Source organism: Glycine max, chromosome 10, assembly GCF_000004515.6.
Source record: "Glycine max cultivar Williams 82 chromosome 10, Glycine_max_v4.0, whole genome shotgun sequence".
In the NCBI taxonomy this organism is placed as follows: domain Eukaryota; kingdom Viridiplantae; phylum Streptophyta; class Magnoliopsida; order Fabales; family Fabaceae; genus Glycine; species Glycine max.
In genome coordinates this window covers 11,876,987-11,900,524 of record NC_038246.2, presented here as the reverse complement: position 1 = coordinate 11,900,524, position 23,538 = coordinate 11,876,987, and positions in this window count along the sequence as shown.

Genomic DNA, 23,538 nt, shown 5'->3' with positions numbered 1-23,538 from the left:
CAATCAATTGAATTACACTCCTTGATATATTAGAGTTTTTTTCTTATGAGACAAGGAAGAAATCACATAATCAAGTTTGTTTTTCCCACAAAGTGTCAAATTTCCAACTTAATTAGAATTTATCTAGTAGAATGGAAAATATTCTAAAAATGAATTGACTTTTACTTTTTCTCATTGATATTCATTGTGATCACTTTTAGGATGGTCCACCATGAATCAATTTTAAGAGCCGTTAAATTAATCTCGGCATACAGTTTTACTATAGACCCTCCACACCATAGTTATACCTTCTTTACTCAATCTCCATCTCGATCTACAACCCTGTTGTTAAGTCAAAAGACATTTATGTCTTAAAGACGAATGAGGAATCCTAATTATTTTGATAAGATCCAAATAAACACAAATGATAAAAGTTGTGTCTAATATGCTATCAGATCATAATTTGTATTTGTACGTCTGAAGTTTCATACGATGCATTCATAAGACGATCTTATATAACATTTAAGTAGTGAACTTAAGACCTTTATTTAATACTCTCTGTCTAAGATTCTTTCATGCCAAAAAATTCTCCTAGGATCTGTCAAAGTCCTATGAAGAATAAATGAAGTCCACAGTTTGGAAGACGCTGACCCTCATCAAAAGGTGCATTTTATTGTTATAGACCTGCAATGATGAAAAAAGTGACTTCCCTAATGAAGTACAAAGCACACTAGCCCCTTCATCATGAACTTTGCATGAAGAAAGCATTAAATGCTTCAATGGACTCAAGACTTCAAACGAAGAACAAAGTGAAGAATCCAATCATTGTGAGACAACAAATACTTGGAGATAAAGGCTATATATAGAATAAGCTTTGAAGAAGCATGACATGAATCATCTACGTGAGTTATTCTTTCATTCTTTCTTGTAAAGTTTTCTATAAATTATTGTAAAGATCCTAAGCTCTCAAAATCCCTTATACTTGAGAGAAAAAATTAAAAGTGTTGAGTGATATATCCGTCTATAAGACAATCACATATTTAGTCAATGCGCAATCTTCCAACAAATCATGTTGATTTTTTAGAGCCAATAGTGGCTTGGTAAGACAAAGAATATTGTGTTAAAGTCAAGCTTAGGGTAGATCTTGCAAGTGTAAGAGCCAGAAGTGAAAGTGAACAATACTTATAACTTTGGTAAGTTAGTGAAAACTTGGTGGTTGCCAAGAATTGAAAGTAGACTCGGGTTTGAGACGAAAAAGTATAATTCTTTGTGTGTTTTCTTTTTGTTTGAACTAACAAAGGTTTTGAATTTGTTTTTTGATCTTATATCTCATTTTGTTTTACAAAGAAAACTATTTTTCTCATCGTCTAATAAAGTCTGAATCAAACCTTTCTAAGTGGTTTTAGGTTTATCTGCATTAGATGATAAACATGTTTTCAGTTTGTAGAAAATTTTTAAATTTCTAAAACCACAGTTCAACTTCCCTTCTTGTGTCATTTTCTTCTACAATTTGGTTGATAAGTGTTATGCATATGTTCTTTGTATATTGAAATCACATAGTAATTATCTCAATTTCTTATCTTTTATTTCTTATTTTGTGCTAAAACAATATGACTTAACTTCTTCTGAGTTTTTACTTAGAAGATACTAAGTTTAATGATTTAGAGTAATTTTGGTTGTGTTTTGTGTAGAGTTGAGTTATAGCAAAGACATGAAAGAAGATGAATGAATAGAAGTGTCATGCTCAGCGAGTCATAACCATTCAGCCCAAGCCAGCCGCTTAGCACAAGGAGCCACATTGGAAGACAACTGTCACAAGCAAGCGCACTGAGCACACATCCTGTGCATAGTGCACGACCACTTGATCCAGCTGGACATACACACTTAGCGTGAGAGTCACGTTGACTGCAAAAGAGAGTTTTGATTGGCCAATTAGTTGGTGAAACATATAAAAGGAAAGGAAACATATTTTGTTTCCTATGCACGAAGGAACCAAGTTGAGGAACAAGAAAGCATAGGAAAGCAAACAGTCAGTGCAAGGGAAATCCTTTTCCGGAGCTCTAACCGATCCGTTTCAATCCATTTTTCTTCCATTTTCTTTTCTTTCCTCCCACCTTTATTTTTTGTAAGTCTCTCGTGATAATGAGAGGCTAAAACCACCCGTTGTTTGGAGCTCTATAAACCAAACTCTCTGTGATGTAACGATTCTAAACTATTTGTTAATATAATGTTGTTATTATTATTCGTCCCTATGCTTATTTACATACTTATGGTTTGATCATCCATCTTTATGTATTGTTTTAGGATATAAATATTGGGGAATGTTTGTATGTTAAGAACTTGGGAAGAATGTCTAAAGTGAGCCATATCTAGGGATAGAATGGTTTTCTTTAGCCTGTTCATTCATCTCTGCTCTTAATGCAAATCATTTAGTAATCAATCGCCAAAGGATTGAGAACGATATTAAGTGGTTTAGGTTTTTTCACTCAAGGGATCTTGGTTAGAATTGACTAGTAGATGCGGATAATAACAATATTAATTTTAAAAGGAGAAAAATCCATTACAATTACATCAAGAGAAGTTCTGGCAAGCAGATCCCCCCAACACGTTCCTTAAATCACCACAACACCATCTCACAACTCCAAGTGTTTGTTTTCTCAACTTTCATGTCCCTTGCTCTGTAATTAATTCTTTTTAGTTATACTTGTAGTTAATCAAGGGACAAGATACGATTTGAATCCCTAATTGCTTAATCATATATATATATATATAGTACAAGCACAATCTCTATGAAATACGATACTCGATCTTACCATTTTATACTACTTGTACAACTTGGTACGCTTGCCAAGGAGACAACAAGTTTTTGACATTGTTACCGGGGACTGTGTTCCTTGAACTTGGTAGTTAAATATACATGATTTTAGGCAATTATTATTTATTATTTGATTCTTTTTACTTAATCTGTTAATAAATATTAGATTGTTTAACTTTATAACCTGTTCTCGAGTTGTTTTGGCCTTCTTGTATGCAAGGTAAGGGTTAAGCACTTAACAATGATAACTTGTTCTCGAGTTATTCTTTGGTATCAGAGCTCAACCTCTAAGGGTTAAGCACTTAAAAATGTGTAGAGGGAAAGATCCAAAAGGTAGATAACCAACATCAGTTCATCATTGAGGGAGCATCTTTCACAAGGCCAGCAAGCTTCGCTGGAGAAGACCTGATGTGAACCTGACTAGGAGCGGATCGCTTGATACAGGCAGTAGAGTTTTTTGGATGACGCCACTTCCAGTGAAGGAAGATAAGTCAGGGTAGATGCCACTTCCGGTGAAGGAAGATAAGTCAGGGTAGACGCCACAAGGATTACCTTGATAAGTCTGATAATTGGTTCAACAAGGAACCCAGAGAGAAACTCTCACCAAATTTTATAAAATGCCAAAAGTTTTTTTATTGAAAATAAAAACCAATACTTATAGTGTATCTGAACAAAAAGATAAAAATAGACATGAGCCTTCTAAACAGTTTGGGCCAAAATTACAATAAATAAAAATTATAACTAAAAATATATTTAACTTGGGCCTTTAAATTAGTTTGGGCCATCAGCAACAATTAATAGTCTTGATAGTGTCTCTGCCTCTAGGCCTTCATCCTTCTCCACTTGGGCCTTCATCCTTCTCCACTTGGGGGCTTTATCCTTCTCCACTTGGGCCTTCGTCCTTCTCCACTTGGGCCTTTAGCCTGTATTTGGCCAGTTTCAAGATTCTCATCAAGACCACCCTTATTAGAAGGACAAAATGGAGATGTACATCAAGTCCACCCATTATAGAATATGGCTTATTATCACCAATAGAGATATTTTTATTCCTAGACCCAAAGCTAAATGGACAAATGAAAATCTAGCCACTATGGAGCTCAACACAAAAGCCAAATATACTCTAACATGTGCCCTGATAAAGGGATAAAAGGTTTTTAATAATAGAACTTTAGTTGTAGAAGAATCCATCCATGTTAAATTCAATGATGGACTAACGCTGATAAGAAGTTATCAGATCTTGATGATGATTTTGCAGATATGCAGATAGGATCGTCTATATCTACTAAAGAAAGAGAAATTAAATATGAAATTCTGATACTGGGGACAGATGTCGTACAAGATGTCACGACATCGCGCTTCAGAACATGCAGATTGTATATGACCGTATGAACAGATTAAACAAGTAAATAACACAAGAGAATTGTTAACCCAGTTCGGTGCAACCTCACCTACATCTGGGGGCTACCAAGCCAGGGAGGAAATCCACTAAAATAGTGTTAGTTCGAAGATCTAACAGCCACTGTTTACAACCTTCTCACCTAACCACTACCCGTGCAATCTCTACCTAAGAGCCACTCTTAGATATGAGAAACCTCTCTCACTCCCTCTCAAACACTCTCCCGTGTTTACAATTAAATCAAATACACACCAGAGATTACTCTCTGAACAATAGAGATCAACTCCACACACTATAGAGATAAACTCTACACACTCAGGTCCAACACTTGATGTTAGGGTGACATCAAGGTGGCTCACAAAAGACTCAAGTCCCAAAACTCACAAAATAACTCTTCAATCCCGGACTTGGTGGAAAACTCGTGCAGCCTTCATGTTTATATAGCAGTGTGCGTTTCTGGGCTGCAACTTCTTGATGCTGGATGAGATCTATCATTTTCCTGAAAATCTGCACTTAAAGATCTAAAAGATACAGTTTGATCTTTTAGTTTTTATCTTTAATCTTTAATCCCTGAACGAACTATTCAAGTTTGTAATTCGAACTTTAATTATCTTTTAATACGTTCCAAGAGATAGATCGTCTAATCTGTTGCTAACTGCACAATAATCTGTTAAAGAGATAACAGATTTATGTGTCCAGTATTTTCGGGCCGGATGTCAGGACATCGTGTCCGACATCGTGGATCCTGCACAATCTGTTAAAGATATAACAAATTTATGTGTCCAGTATTTTCGGGCAGGATGTCAGGACATTGTATCCGACATCGTGGATCCTGCAGCTTCAATTCTTCATTTGACATTTTATCTTGCCTTGTGCATTGTGCAGCCCGATCTGATTCCTTGACATAACGTTGAACATCATGTGCAGCAACTCCAGCTTTCCTTCATTGTCTAAGTGCTTATGTTTTAACAAAATCTTAGCCAATCTTTTAAACACTCAGTAGAGCTAAGCACTAACAAAATAGTATGAAGAAATCCTTCCTCAGATTGAAGAATCCTCAAATCATAAACCACATATGAAGGACTGGAAGTTTGTCCACCATCATCCACAAGATTAGATCATTGAAGATCAAACTGAAGGAGTCAAGAGCAGATCATCATTCAAAGATCTTGTTGCATGTGCTCTTTTGTCTAAGATAGAACCCAAGACCATAGAAGAAGCTTTGAAAGATGATGATTGGATTATTGCCACGGAAGAAAAGCTTCACCAGTTTACCAGGAGCAACGTCTGGACTCTTGTTCCCAAACCTAAAAACAAGAGCATCATTGGAACAAGATGGGTTTTCAGAAATAATGTGGATGAACAAGGAAAAGGTGTAAGAAACAAAGCTAGGTTAGTAGCTTAAGTATAGAAGAGAGTCAATCAAACCTTTATAGATCATCTAATCTATTGGTTTACCTGATTCATCTTTGCTTAAAGGATCGGAAGCATGCATTGGAGTTTTCATGGGCTTGGCATATTCCATTTTAAACTTCTTCAAAAGTTCCTTAGTGTATTTTTGTTGGTGGATGTAGATATCTTTGTTGTCTTGCTTGATTTGAAGCCCTAGAAAAAACTTAAGTTATCCCATTCTACTCATTTCAAACTCACTCTTCATAAGATCAAAGAAGTCCTTGCACAAAAATTTATTAATAGATCCAAAGATAATATTATCAACATATATTTGAACTATATTGAAGTCAGTGGCAACTATTCTTCTAAAGAGAGTTGTATCTACTTTGCCTCACATAAATCCATTTTCTAAAAGAAAAGAGCTCATTATGTCAGACCAAGCATGGGGTATCTACTTCAGACCATATAAAACCTTTTGAAGTTTGAAACCATGGTCTATAAGTGTATGGTCTTCAAAGCCAGGAGGTTGCCTGCCATACACTTCCTCTTCAATAAAGTAATTTAAAAAATCACTTTTAACATCCATTTGAAAAAGCTTTATGTTTTTATGAGCAACAAAGACAAGCATGATTCTTATACCTTCAAGTATAGCAACAGGAGCAAAGGTTTCAACAAAATCAATACATTCTTGTTGGTTTAAGCATTTGACCTCAAGTATACCTGATATTAAGCATAATGTGTGTCTGTGTGCTAGATTTCAGTCTAATCCCTGAGAATCACATCTTAAGGTTGTAAAAATGATCTTACATTATCTAGTAAATACCACTAACCAATGTTTGTTTTATAAGAAAAATCAAGATTTTAGGTTAGTAAGTTACTTTGATGCAAACTATGCAGGAGAAAAAGTAGAAAGGAACAACACAAGTGGAGGATGTCACTATATTGAATCTTATCTGATATCTTGGGCAAGTAAGAAATAAAATCTCGTTGCTCTATTTATAACTGAAGCTGAATATGTGTTTGTTGCTAGCTGTTGTTCACAAATGTTATGGGTAAAGTATCAGCTGAAAGATTACTCTAAGGGGAAATGCATCATCTGAGGGGGAGATTTTTTGAAATCTTTAAAATCTTATTCTATTATTGTTCATTTATTCTTCATGTAATATTATTCTAATGAATAAAATGAGAGTTTTCTAATTAAGGGACTTTATCTCAAAGTCTTATGATGCATGATGCTTTTATATTTTCTTATATTGCATCTGATAAGACAGACATTGCTCTTAAACTAGCATTATATATATATATATACACGCCTTAAAGATAAATCAAGACTTATAATTATTTTGATTAAATGTAAATAAATACAAATGATAAAAGTTGTGTCTGATATGCTATCAAATCATTTTTTGTATCTATGCGTCTAAAGTTTCAGACAATGCATTCATAAGACGATCTGATATAACATTCAAGTAATGCATTTAAGGCCTTCATTTAATACTTTGTGACTAAGATTATTTCATGCAAAAAATATTCTACTAGGATTTTTCAAAGTCCTATGAAAAATAAATGAAGCCCATAGTCTAAAAGACGTTGATCCTCATTAAAAGACACTTTGTTGTTGCACACCTACTATGATGAAAGAAGTGACTTCCTTGTTGAAGTACAAAGCACGGTAACCTATCAACATGGACTTTGCATGAAGAAGGGATGCACATTTAATGCAAGCATTAAATTCTCCAACAAACTCGAGACTTCAGACAAAGAACAAAGTGAAAAATCCAATCATTGTGAGACAACGAATACTTGGAGATGAAGGCTATATACATGGTTATCAAACTCTCGAGTAAACTCGCTAACTTTTACGAGTTTATAATTTCACTTACTCTCTATGAGTTTACTCGTGTGTAAACTCTCATTTTAGTAGACTCTGGATAGACTTGATAGACTCTAAGTAAACTCGGTAGACTATCAAGTTTACCACCGAGTCAACAAGTTAGCAAGTTAAAAAAATTAGACCAAAACACAAGTCATTTTTGGTAGTTTTATGTCTGTTTATTGTTTAACATACCTCTATTTGGTGTGTTGTTCCCAAATCGAAAAATTCTCACCTCTAATATCATCAAACTTTTGTTCTCTAATAACATCAAACCCTCAATGGGAATGCTCTATCGCTACTATAACATCTACAAGTTATTATCTAGTAGTGATGCATTACTAGACTTGGTTATTTAAGTATTATGAAATTTATGATTTACTATTTTACTTTATTATGTTTTTGAAATATTTAACTGGTATGTTATTTATAGATATTTTGTTATTATTTTTATGTGAAGTGGACTCTTACGATTCTATGAGTTGAGTCCATAAGTCGAGTCTGTGGAACTCTCACGAGTCAACATAAATTCCCGAGTTTGATAACCTTGGCTATATATAGAAGAAATTTTTGAAGAAACAAGACATGAATCATCTATGCAAATTGTTTTTTCATACTTTCTTGTAAATATTTCTATAAATTGTTGTAAATATACTAAGCTCTCAAAACACCATGTATACCTTGAGAGAAAAGACTACAAGTGTTGAGTGATATATATGTCTGTACGACAATCACATATTTAGTCATTGTGCAATCTTTCAACAAATCTAGTTGATTTGTTTAGACCCAACAGTGGTTTGGTAGGACAAAAAATAAGTAGAAACAAAGGTTAAAATATGTAATTAAAAAGTAAAAAAAAAAATAGAAACACAGGTAAACTTCCCTAATTAATCACTTTTAGTAGAATTTTCTTCTCAATTATAATTTTTTTAATCCACAAAGTAAATATCTAAAATTACTTAAAAATTTCAAACTCAATTTCATTCAATTCACACCATAATTCAATGACTAATGCCAAACTAATTAAACCCCTTAAAAATTGTCTCTTAGGCATGGACAGATCCAACGGGGGCAAGCAGGGGCCTTGGCCCCCTCTCCCTTAAGACCCTTTGTGTATATATGAAAAAATATTACTAAAGGAAAATATATAAAAAAAATTGAGTTGATATTGGCTTTAAAATTTTCTAATAGTAGATAATATATTTAATTTTAACCATAAAATTAATAATAAATATTTTTAAACTTATTATTTATTAAAAATTAAATATTTAAATAATTATGTAAAAAAAAAGCCAACCTTTTTTTAGTACATTATTGAATCTGTCCCTATGGTCTTGGCCTCTTGGGATTATTATGGCATCCAAAGTTATAATGGGTTATTGATTCTCACTGGGTTAGTGTTAGGCCTGGTTTGGTTTCTTTTTTTAACGGGTTCTACCGTGCGACAATGAAAGTTTTTTCGCATGGTATGAAAGTTTTTGTTAACCATTGGATATGTTATTTTTTTAATCAAAGGTCAAGAGTTTCTATTTTTTTTTCTTTTTTATACTTTTTTCCACTTTGTTCCTCTATCTCCATTTATCACACCGTGTTGTCCCCGTCGACCACCAGGAGCCCACTTCGGCTGATGTCGTGATGACATTCAAATCGCCATCAATGACGATACATCTAACCCCCCCCCCCCCCCCAATCCCCCCTCAACCGCTTCCAAGCACACTACATTTTCGTTTTCCATCACCTCCAAAGAACCACCAACAACTACATCTTTTCAAATCTTGAAGGAAAGGTCCAAATTCGAAAAACAAAAACATTACCAGCAACACCGTAATGACAACTCCACCACGAACCACTGCAACACTAAAGGCAACAATTACTCTCCCTCTCTATTTCAAATATGGCAACCATAAACCTCTTTGTTTCACAAATTAGGAAAGAAAAACACAACCCCTTTCTCCAATGCGCACATCACTGCGACCAACCACCACCGCGTGACCAAACACCATGGCGTGCCACCACTACCCAAATCCACTATAAAACTCACACCAAACTCTAACTCCACCACTCATAGCGGCGTGACATGTAACACCCTAAGGGTATTATTGTAACTAAGCTTAAGATTTCTAAAGACGTGAAAATAAAAAGCATTCATATGATGTTGTCATGCTAAAGCTAACAAATAAACTTATGAAATTACAAGTTGATTCCATGTATTATACAAAATAAAACTCATCTCATATATATCATACAACATAAAAGGAAATACATGGATTATAAAATAACTAAGCTACATTTTTCATGACGAGGATCCATGCTCCGCAACACACGCCATCACCTGTTTCTTAAAAAGAAGGAAACTAAAAGGGGTGAGACGTAATGTCTTAGTGAGTGCTCTAAGGACTCTATAATTAGGCTAGATTCTTCTACCCGAACACTCTATCACTCATTTGTTTCTCATTGCTTTAACCTCACTTGGTATTTATCAAACTTTATCACTTCTATGGTTAGGTCTACATCCATCGAATTGTAAGCTCTTGCCTCAAACTTATGCCTTATACTCATTTACTACACTAGTTCGTCTTTACTAATATCTTGGGATTTACTCTTAGTCATAATTATACTCAACTTTACTCTTAGCACACTAGCTTTCCCCCTTGTGGTAAATTCATTTTCCTTACTCGGGCTTTACTCTTAAACCACTAACTTTGCTTCATTCTATGCGTAAAAGCAATATACATTCTAGCCTATGCTCACATAGTGTCATTCTAGATATATCTCTCTCTATGCTCTTAAAGACTTACATCTCATCCATTCCAAGTCATTACAATAATTTCACATCACAAAATATCATAACTAAGGATGAAACCATTCACACGTAACACAACAACCTAAGGCATTCATGGCATCCACATCATCAATCACACAAATCAGACAAACTCAAAATAATGCAGTTTGCAATGCAATGTTCTTTCCTCTTTTTCATATGCATGCCGTATCAAAAAAACATTTGTGAAAGAAGCTCAGGAGGACATGTAGTAATGAACCCACATGATTCCATAAGTACACTATCATTGAGACGAGATTGTCGAAGGCCTGTCAGGATTACCCAGTCTTGCAAGGATACTCAAACCCATGGATCAACATGAGCCACACAAATATTCCAAATTGGATACCCCCGAGGATAGAGTCGTACTTCAACTCATTCATGTCCTCCCCACTTAAGCTCGACCACATCCCCCGTCTTAAAAACATGCACATATATTATGTGTGATCACATAGAATGCACATGGTTTCACTTATCTCATCACATGGAGAATCTTATCCCACATGGACTAGGTTCTCTAAACATTTCAAATCTTATCCATGTACCATTGCATCCTCATCTCATACACATAAGAATCACACATTACATGTCACACTCATTTCAATATACATAAAATCATGTTCATAGTCAAAAGGAACAACGTCCCAAACATAATTGAATCACAATCATCCTTAAGCACACTTGACTAAGTAATACACTATTCAATTCATCCAAATTCTATATCATTTTCCAATTATAAAAATTATCTATTAACACCTATAGTTTGTATATCACTTCTTAACTTCTTGGGGTAATACCTCCTTTATTTACTTTTACGCTCTTATGACCTTTGTACGATGTACATGATATATCTGGAGTTATACTAACTCAATAAAGTTTATTCCTATCTTGTTTGAAATATAAGATAATTATCTATAATTTCTATGTTTACCTCAAAAGCTAGTTCAATCGTCTACTATGCCTAAAATTAGGAAGAACAAGAACTGATTGCATAATCATGACAGCTTGACCTTTGCTCACTAGTTGTTTTATATGTAGAGTTGTAGAAGTCCAAATTACATGAAACAAATTCCATTGGTTAGCTAACATATAGGGCTACATTTCTTATGAAGACACATAAGTCTAATTCGATCATCTTTATAACTTGTTGTTCACATTAAAATCACGTCCCTAGTTACCTTTTTCATATCTCTTGATCTCATATTATTCTCCTAAATTAATATAAGACCTTAGTTTCTAATATAAGATAAAACACTTAAATTGTAAGATAAAATATCTACATTCGGACATAATCAATTTATCATCCCATAATACGAAACATAATTCTTCAAAGTATTCCTAACCCATCCAATTAAATAAAAATGGGAAGAATTAAAACATACACCAACAACTAAAGGAGACAATAACTTAAGAAGGATAAGGGAAGCACTTACCATGAAAGCATGGAGACAAACCCCACTCAAACTTGATGGTGTTGTCCACCATGATTCCCACAACTCTTACTAAGGCAAAAACATGGGTGCGATTTAAAACACAACCACACGCCGCCTATATGCCCAAGTTTGAAAACTCAAGGGAAGATAAAAAAAAATAATACCAATGAGGGGCTCCACGCTTAATGCTAATCTCACTTTATTCTTTGGTGCTCATAAGGCATGGTGGTATCCTCTATATATAGGGGAAAAATGAATTCATGAGGTTATTTTGTCCAATGTGGGACTTATTTTTCATGATCAAGTGACTTACTTGGAGCCGATTTTCCCTAAGATAGAAGCCTATTTTGGTTTACAAGGTGTAAGGGTGAATTGTAGCTTTTTCAACAAAGTTTTCAATGACGCAAACAACACCTCAAACAGACAACTAGAACTCAATATATGAATTGGTCTTTTTAGGATTTTCATCACAAAACTAACACTAAAATTTTCAAGCATTCTAATCATAAGAACTTAATCTAACACTCTTCTAACATCAAATATAATAATTATAACACTTACATAATTGTATAGCAATAACACAAAATATAATATAATGTGATTTATGGCGGCTCAAAAATCACCAATATTTGTTTCAAAATCAAATTTAAATTTTGTAGCAGTTAAAAACTGCCAAAATCAATTAAAGTAAAAAAAATAAAATTAAACATTGAGATGGAGAAGGTGAGGTGGAACGTGCCATCGAAGAACAAGAGGTTGTGCGGATCAGCATGCTTGACGAGCGACAGGGACTCAAGGATCTCAAAACCAGTGACATCGTGGATGTCAAAGCGGCGGAGCATGGCGACCTTGTGGCTGGAGCTGACAAAGACGCAGAGGACACGAGAGTGGTTGAAGGCGGTGAAACAAAGGAGGAGGTGGTCACGAAAGAGGAGGAAGAAGAAGAGGAGTGGATTGAACGTGCAAGGTGTGCTTCTCGGCAAGGACATGGGGTGCGTGGAGGAGAAGTTGCAGGTTGATTTGGGAAAGCAGAGGTGCAACTTTTGTGGCACGTGGTGGGGGTTGTAGGTGTCGAGCATGCAGAGGAAGAGGAAGAGGAGCGTGAGAGAAGTTACTGCGATTGCTACGAAGGAGAGGCACTTAAGGAATTTGACGATGAGTCTTCCTTCTTCTCCTCCCCCCAGCTTCATGTTTTTAGGATCTCCTTATCATCTCCTTTAACATGAAAGAAGATACATGAAATGAAATTTTAATTAACGAATGGATGAAGAATAGAGATTTCTTTCTTTTTAAAAAAAAATTGAGATCTATTTTGGAAGATGAAGCAAATATTGACAGTTTTTTAGCCACCATAAATCGTGTTATCAAATATTTAACGAACATGTCGTCACTTAACCGACGACGACGATCTCAAACAAAACTTTTCAAAGATCAGGGAGCAAATGCGAAGAAAAAATTTATTAGGGATCAAACGCAAAATTCAGGTATATATAAGGGAGAAGAAGGTAGGTGAAGGGCTAGTGGATGAATCAAAAGAGGATTCTCATTATTTGATTTATTTATTTATTACTTTAATTGATTATAACAGTTTTTAACCACCAGAAAATTTAATTTAATTTTGAAGCAAATATTGACAGTTTTTTAGCCACCATAAATCGTATTATCAAATATTTAACGAACATGTCGTCACTTAACCGACGACGATGATCTCAAACAAAACTTTTCAAAGATGAGGGAGCAAATGTGAAGAAAAAATTTATTAGGGATCAAACGCAAAATTTAGGTATATATAAGCTATAAAAAACATATTTAAGCCTATAATATAATAAAGATGATATAACATCCACATCAATATAATATCATCACAAACAGAAACAACAAACACAACAACAGCAAGAACAACAATGACAACACCAACAAATAATAATAATAGTAACAACAACAACGACAATGACGACGACAACAACAAGAATTTTCAGAAAATATAACCGAAGGGTTCTAATAAGAATTCTCCTTAAGGTATATTCCTAGTTCTCGAAACTTGGGGTGTTACATGACACTCATACCCAAACTAATCGCCCTCACCAAACCACTAGTGCCACCATCACGCTTGGAACCACCTTCCTTATTGTCTTCTTAAGCAAAACAGAATAAGCAACACCACAAACCATACCAACCAAAAGTCCAAAACCCACCATCCACCACTTGAAAGCATCGCCACTACCAAACACCAAGAGATCTGCAAAAAAAAAACACAGACATTGATTCTCAACCACCACCAAACTCTTACAATTAAGCAGCAACCCACTTTAATGCCAACTGTCACATTGCCATCTAGGTCGACACTAATGCCACTGTCGTCAAGGTCATGCCTGATATTGATGATGTAGCCATCAAAACCAAGGAACCCATTTAGACTTGTTTCCATCATACCTAATAATGGTGTTGTGAAATGGATTTGAATGGATTCCTATATTCCAACAAAGGTAATCAATCAATGAAGATAAAGATCGACGTTGATGTGGTCCATCCCCAAGGAGGGAGGTGAGGAGGTTAGATCCTCTAAATTGAGAGAAGAGACATCAATAGAGGAAAAGAGTTTGCCAAAGGGACAAATTGGAAAACGAGAAAAAAAAGCAAATTTTTAACCGTAGATTTAATGTTTAAGTATATCTAACAGCTCAGGTTAGCTTCATATTGAGCAACAAAACCATTTTAGTTTAACACGGTAGATCCATCTTCTTTTCTTAGGGCATTTTTAATGGAGGATCTTCACACATATTCCTAGGCCTAAGAATAGATCTTCAATGGATCTTCTGCTAGAGTAAACGAGAAGATCTCTAGGTGGAGGATTCATTCTTCCACAAGAACTTGTTGGACAAGTGGCCTCAATAACTTAAGAGGGGGGTGAATTAAGTTTCAAAATTTTCCCACTAAAAAATTTTAACCCCCTTTCAAATGATATATGATAGGCTCAGAATGCAGAAGAAGAAGAAACAATCAATTTAATAATGTTCTTTTAACTGCGCAAGACAAAGTAAACTGCAATAAAATAACTGAGATAAGGGAAGAGAGAATTGCGCACTCGTTTTATCCTAGTTCGGCCACTTCCCGTGCCTACATCCAGTTCTCAAGCAACCCACTTGAGATTTTCCACTATCTTTGTAAACTCTTTACAACTTTTGAACACACTTTGGGATTCCTCTTCCTTGTGTCCAGGATTCTCATAAGTCAAGAGACGAACAATCTCTTGATCACAACAATGTTTTTAGAATGTACAGAATAATTTCTCTCTTTTAGAGATGATAATATAAATTGAAGATCTTAGAAGAATACTCAATTGATTTGCAAGTGTTTGGCCAATAGTAGTTTAGAGAGCATTTGACAATTAAGTTCTCTTTTAAAATCTCTCTCTTACTTTTCAAAGTCAGACACACATATATATAGGCTCATTGTGCCTTTTCAAAATGGTTTGAAGAGATGTGTCTTTTCAAAAAGCTTTTATGAAATTTTCTCATTAGTAATCAATTACAGGATTTTGGTATTCGATTACACAGTTATATTTCTGAAGAGTCATGACTTTTCAAAGGTTTTTTTTGAAATCTCTTCATTGGTAATGGATTACATGATTCTGAAAATCGATTACATAGATCAAAATTCAAACAGTTTTGTGTCATTAGTCAAAAATATCTTCACAAACTCTCTGGTAATCGATTACACAGTCTGGTAATTGATTACTAGTTCAAAAATATCTTTTTGAACCGATTTAGCTTTTGATAAAAGAGTGTTTGATACTAAAGATGTTGAGGCCAAACTAAAGAAATCAAATTGAGATTTTTTAAACAAACTTACTAAGTTCTTATCTTGAATTTACTTGATCTTGTTTGCTTGACCTTGAATTAATCTTGAAGAAATCTTTGTTTGCTTAACCTTGAATGTTTATTGAAGCAATCTTGTTTGATTATACTTTGACATCATTAAAAATCTGTATTCATATATTTACAAAATTAACATGATCTCTAACCAGAGATAAGGTGCGACAAAGAGAGGAAGAAAAGGGAGAAAGAAAGAGAAAAAAAAAAGAAGGGGAAGGAGAACTCAAACATGGGAGAAAGAAAGGAAAAAAGAAGAGAAGAGGAATGGGAGAAAGAAAAAAAAAGAGAGGAATGGATACTAGAACGTGGGAGAGAGAAAGGAAAAAAAAAGGGAAGAAAAAGAAAGGGGAAGGGGAAGTGAAATGAGAGAGAGAGAATGAAAAAAAAAAAAGAGAAAGGATAAGAGAAAAATGAAAAAATTAAATTAAATTAAAATTTAATAAAATATTTAAAAGTAATATTTATGTAGAACTTATTAAAAGTTATTTAAAATCTTAAAATAAAATTTATTACTAAAGAAAAAATGAAAAATTTTAAGAAATTTTTAAATCTGTATAACATTAAAAATTGTCAAAAAATAATTTAAGATCTGAATTGGAAATCTAACAATAAAGTTTTTCTTATAGAAGTCTCTCTTTCTTTTCTTATGGGTTATGGTGCCAACTAAGACCGTGGAGTGATTAGCTTCCAATGAAATGGAAACCACGTGCCCTGTCTCGTTCAAAGAGAATGATCAGAACCTGTCACTCATCTGGGTCCACATAAACATAATCACTAACTAAAATATTAACAATCGTGATTTTGTGGCTTTAAGGATTTGATCCATTGATCTTACAATTGATTAACAGGATCTGATTTGGTTAAATCCTTGGATCCATTGGACTCGAATCATAAGCATAGTGAGATCTTTCATTTAGGAGCAACACGGGCCCATTTATTAAATTACATAAGTTCTTGAGAAAAAAATATTAATTATTAAATTTTATTATTATAATAAAAGTATAAAAATTATTAATTTTATGACAAGTAATATAATTTTTTAAAATAATTAATTACATAACATTAGATATTTTTTAATCTTAAATATATATATATATATATATATATATAATCATATGATTAAAATTTTATTAATCTCACTTCCACTTCCATGTGAAAACTAAAAAGATCTTTCTTACTAAATTTTTCCTCTACCAATATAGAGCATGTTACACTATTACTATTACTTGTTGAACTTTTATTAAATTATTAAATTACACAAAACATTACATTTATTTATATGGTAGGTGCTTTTGATGTTTAAAAACATTATACATGTGTCTTACACACACACATTTTGGTAGTTTATATTTTTAAATTTTTTTATATAAGTGATGACGTGGTAGACGGAGTGCTACATCATCATTTTCACATCAATTTGGGATGCTGAGTTGTTGTTATCTGATTTTCCACATCATTACATTTTAAAAAAAAAACTGATTTAAATTAAAATTAAGAAGAAAAAAAACATCTATGTTCAACGCTCTTCTTCTCAATCTCCCTCTCAGCTCCACCACCTCCCACTTTGAGCTCTAGTGCCTTTGTCCTTAGCCATATTGCCAACACCTCCCCAATGATCACTGCATTTTGATCTGGGGCCCTCGCTATCGGCCTCCTTTGCTCCTCTGCAAAATGAAAAATAAAATATCTAATAACTCCATGTTTTATTTTTTTCCTGGTTTCTCCTCTATTCGTAAACAATTTTCTAAAATTGATTAAGGGTTTTTGTACACCAGAGCATTTCGAGCGAGACACATGATAGAACATGTTTTTTGGTTCAAAAACAAGAAAGAAATTTAAAAAAAAAAACATGTTTTTGAACCAATGAGATTTTCGTTCTTTATTTTCTCAAAATACTGAAGTGACTCGAATTGATTTTGTGAAATTGATTGAGGGGTTTTGTTCTTCTTCTCTAGATGAACAAAACACATACTCGTTTACCCATTTTCGTCACTAAAAACCGGATGGATCATGTTTAGAGAAGAACATGGAGTTGTGAAGGTTGCTAGTGCAAATTAGCGTTGATTTTTGCTGTTAGAATTGCTAGTTCAAGCCGACTCTAACAACATGTTATTTTCAATAATTAAAAAGGAATTAGTTACATGGGAAAGTAGGAGATGTCGTAGCAGGGAGGTAGCACTAATAATGTGACATTATGTAAGTCACGTCGTCACTACTTAATGGAAAGACACTCACAACGAATATCAAATGCAAAATTTTGAAAATGTCATATACCAAAATTAAAAAAGATAATAAATTGAAAAAAAGATATATTTGAGATATGAAAAATATATTTAAGATATATATATATATATATATATATATATATATATATATATATATATATAATGTTTCAAATGAAGAAAAATTTAAAATGACAAATGAGAAGAATTGATTTTAAAAAAAATTAATGGTTGATATTAACACCCAATTTTTTAATACATCATGTTTCTTTTTCTTTACTGATTTAAATAGTTAACTTTTAAAATCGGTTAACAACCAATTTAAAAAGTATAACTTTTTATGTCATCTACATAGACATCGGTTGTAAAAATCAAAGTAAAAGGTTTTTTGACTTTTTGATTTTCTAGCACCAACTTATAGGTAGACAGAGGAAGTTATAAAAAATTACGAGGTAAATTATGCAACCAAGTTTATGCAGCAAACCAAACTCTGATAGTATGATACTAATGGAGTTTAACTCAATTAATTAAATAAGATGTGTGAGGGTTATAAATCTCCTAATATCATATTCAAGTCCACTGTTAAAGAAAAAATAAACTATGATGATATAATTCATACTTAATATAGTAATTAAGTGTCTTAATTAAGTTATATTAACAACAAATCAACAATATATTTACTCAAAATCAGGTCGGAATATGATGTGTCTAAAAGTATAACTGCTCATTCACTCATCCAGTTAATAAATGAATCACCAGTAACACAAGAGGGTTATATTTCCTACTTCACTCTAATCATAGGGGTCATTTGTTTTTACAAATTTCTGTAGCTCACCTCGCTATGGGTGAATGCCAGACCACAATATTTTTATTTAACACTTATATAAATGTTAGTAAATAAAGAAGGAAAAAGAAAACACAAGAAGAGTTCAATCTATTAGCAAAACAAGTTTAACAGTAAAAACGCTATTATCCACTTTCCAAATAAAAACAAATAGTGATGGATACTGTTTATTTTAAAGAAAAAAGAAAAAAAAAGAAAGACAAATGTGAATGACACTAACCAATGAACCTACCCAAACATGAAAACCTACTCAATATTTTAATAAACGCAACTGGAAAGCAGGTGGTCCATAGAGAGCAATATAAGCCATGTGGTCCCTCGTAGATTCAGTTTGGATTTGAACTTTGAAAGGAAAACAACCTTCATCTGTTCAATAGATTTTGTTCCATGAAAAAAAATTCAAAAAATTACAATTGAGTAGGGATGGCAATCAGGTATTGGTTAGAAATTACTCCACGCATGGGCATGTAAACTTTTTCCGCAAACGTAAATCAAAATATTAAATTGTGCACTCTCGCTGTGAGATCTTGGGTTTTGTTTACTCTGCATAGTGAATTGTTTGCTCGCTGAAGGTTTGTTCCGTAATCCATAGAGTAGAAAGAAATGAAATAAAAATAAATTACAATGAAAGTTTTGAATTGAAATAGAGAATAAAAATGAGTCTTAATTATTTTACTATTATTTTTTTTTCTTTTTTCACTCAAACGAACAAATCGTCCTTAGTGGAGAGTGGTTCTACTTGGCTAATTTTTTATTTTATAAAACTATTCTGCTAAAATTTGAATAATAGGATAGGAGACAAAAAATTAAAAGTATAAGTTTACCATCCGTGAGATGACTCTTGCTATTAGTTAAAAGAGCAAACGTTTTTTTACTCATAATTTTTTTTCATTCATCAACTTTTCTTTTAATGTAGAAGGAGGAAATATTGAGAAAACTACATTAAAATTTACATGGAAAATAATTATCTAACACATATATTTTTATTTAATGCCAAAAGTACAAACATAGTCTAAATTATTAAGATTTTATTTTGATATAAGGTTCCTCCACTAGAGTTGGAGGTTGCTTACCCAGAGCATTCAAATGTATTTGTGCTTTAGCACATTTGAGGGAGAATTGAAACTCAAGCTGATGCACAGTTATTCAAATTATTTAAGATTTCTTGTTATCGTGGATCTTAATTATTTCTTAACCGTCAAACCTTTGGATGATAGCTAGTATATATATTCACTCATGGGTCGAGGTCCTAAGAGACATTAGGAAATGGGTCTAATATCTGGGTGATAAGTCAGTTTAAGACAACAGATTTAGGAAGTATACATTTCAGCTTAAAATCGGGAAGGTACACAACCCCAATCTTGAGCCAAAAAGACAAACAAGACTTAAAAATGATAATGTGATTAGCATATAGCTTAACCTAAAAATGAGAAGGCACAAATTTATATATGTGCAAAGTAATATTGGATGACATATAAAATAGTATTTATTGATAAAATGTCTCTATTTTTTAAGTAAATGACAAAAAGGAGTCATGTAAATAAAATTTAGATAAACATAACTTTCTTATAAACTAATTATATAAAACTCTTAAGCCTTAGTAACTTTGGCCAAAAAAAAAGTCCTGATAACTATATTAATAATGTAATTGCATAAGAATAGTCGAAGACCTCTCAATCACCTCCCTATATCGAGAAGGCCTTTGGACAACTATCTCCCTAAGTTGAATATATCTTGGCCTCAACATAAAAGGAAATTGAAGAGATAATTTTATCTAATCTCATTATCAACAAGATTTGTTATTAGGTGATAATCTTAGTTAATTCTTCATTCCACAACATGTAAGACCCATGAATCTTAAGGCCCAAAAGTCAATATAGAAAATGGTTTAAGTTCCCTGGGTTAGACTTAATTATTGTTCATATCATTTTCTCATTTTTACCCATTTATAACATTCTGTTGACTTAAGCATCCTAGTACCTTTGCAGGTATTCTCACCATATGTTTAAAGGAATATGAATGTTGTACCTGACGAATAAAGATGAAAAGATATTGTAGCGGTGAAGAAAGTACCTATAATTTCTATGATGGTACAATTAATTATACTAATTATTAATTCACTGACACATCAAATGCATGTGAATTAGTAATGTCAAAGTTAATTTGGTTAAACTTTTATGCTTCAAAGCCATTAGATTTGCTTCTAAGTGAAATAAAATGTAAGTGTTGATCCACGAACAGGCGAAGATAGGAGTATATGTACAGCAACTTTAAGGCTTAAGTCAATATATGAACCAATAGGGATTATATATATATATATATATATATATATATATATATATATATATATATATATATATATAAAGTGTCGACTCATTTGTAGTTTGAGCGAATCACAATCTTAACATTTGAATAGTCACAGGTACTTTAACATGGAGTGAAAACTTTAACTACTAAATACCCTAAAAGCTCCAATATAAGATTGTAAATAGTGTAAACTTCAAGTAGTAATATATCAGACCTTGAATTTAGTTATTTAGATTTCTATTTATTAAACTTCAAGTAATGTTATCTTAAACTTCAATAATGTCATTAGTTTGAATAAAATTAGATTCTAATTATTAAGTAAGATTTATAGTTTAAGTCTTATATGGAAAAAAAACATGATTAAAAAAAGAAATTTTATGAAAAATATCAACTAAATTTCTTAATGATAATTAATCATTTAACAAATGACTTAATTGTAAAATTTGTTCTCCTATTTGACATGTTTCACCAAATCGTTTTTCTTATTTTTAGAAAGTTGCCTAACATTTTTTAAAAAAATAAAAATTTTAAAAATGTTTTAAAAAAAACTAGAACCATGGTCCTTGAAACACGAAACACTCTCATTTACCACTATACCCAAATGTTCATTTGAATATTTAGTGTAAAATATAATATTATTATAGGTTTTATGCGAAAATAGTTGAAAATTCAAATTTTATTCTTTTTTAATTTATTGTATTTTTACAATCTTATATATTATCTTTTAAAATATAATATATAAGATTAAATTTTATTTTGACATGAATTAGAATATGCATACTTATATAAGTTTTATTTTTATTTTATATATATATATATATATATATATATATATATATATATATATATATTATATTTTTATAATCTTATGTATAAAATTTGAATTTTGAACTATTTTCACATAAAATTAAACCTACATTAATATTATATTATGTACCAAATATTTAAATGAACACTTGAGTGTAGTACTAAAAGAATATGTTTTTCATTCTAAGGACCATGATTTTAGTTCTTCCCAAGATTTTAAAGTTCTTATTTTTTAAGAAAATATTGATAAACTTTTCTGTCGTTAACGTTTAAAATCTAACCGTCAATAATTAGTCAATGGTTAAAATCAGCTTTGGGGATTCAGATGGTGAATTTTGAATATATAGGAAGATCGGATAATAAATTAAGAAATAGGAGAACTCAGGTAATGAATTTTGAAATATTATAGAAGAATCAAGTTGGTGAAACAGGTAAAATAAGAGAATAAATTTTACAATTAAACCTTTAACAAATACTTGACAATATAAATGAATTTTGCAATTAAACTTTTAACAAATACTTCCTCATATAATAATTACCATCTGATACCCTCTTTTTGGAAAAGTCAGGCTTTGATACCACTCGATTGAATTGCCCCATGATAGTTTATAAATACCTATTATCTCCGTATATCCATTATGTTGTTGAGTCACACCCAAGGCATTAAGCATTTCAGGATAACTTTGATGCAAGATATCTACAGACCATAGGGATAATCCACCAATTGATATCAATATTCGGTGTTCTGATACACAAGATCCTCCAAAGAGGCGAGTGTAGAGCATACTAGTTGGTGAGAGTTTCGAATGATAATCATTATATAACTCAGAGTTTCAGAGAAGAATGAATTTAGAAGAGAGTCATTTTAGTAAGAAGAGAGTATTATTCGATTCAGTGTGCCCCCAACATACAAACTCATCCCCTTTATATAGGAGAAGAATGGACACTAACGAACAAAGTCTTATCCGGGGAAGGATAAGATTATTACAACAACAGATAACAAAGAATCTACTTTATTACAGATAAGATAAGGCTAAGTAGACTTAAGATAAGGAAACTTCTAAACGACTGACACGTGGTACACAATGACGAGGATAGGATTACGGTCATCCTTATCCTAAAGATTACTCTCTTTACCGCATACCCATATACAAGATTTCTTCAGTAGTCACTAATCTGATCTAGTGGATAATGACAAGTTGTAATGCTATACTTCTGACCTGGTGAGACTTCCGTACATTGGGTGGTGAAAAGGATATCTCTTTTTGTGTAACAATTCCTCCAACAATTGAGCATTGTAGTCTTCTCAGTCTTGTTCTAATGCAGAATAGTCATCACCCAAATCTTCCACCTTTTGAAACTCGGGTTCTGGAACATAAATCTCTGTGTCGATCCGACCGTCATTAGTATTCTGAAGTATTATCCTATCAGTAGGATTACTATCCCTTGGCCTTTGAGATGAACTTGGTAGATTTGGATCCAAAGGTCTGTATGAGTAATTGTTGACTTCACCCAGATGTCTTGCCAACTGGTTGCGATAACTTTCTTCCAAGGGATATGCTTCAAAAGTTCTCCAAATTTGAGCTTCATTTCTAAACCAGAGTTGTTCTTGCTCCATAAAGTAAGGATGGTGAATAATCACAATAGAAACTAGTTCTCCTATGTGATCTTCTGAGATTCCTCTTTGTCTCTCAATGTCTATAATTTGTTTCAGCTTCATTCGCCACCATGCTAAAGGAGAAAACCACTCTAACATTGTCCATAAAAGATATTC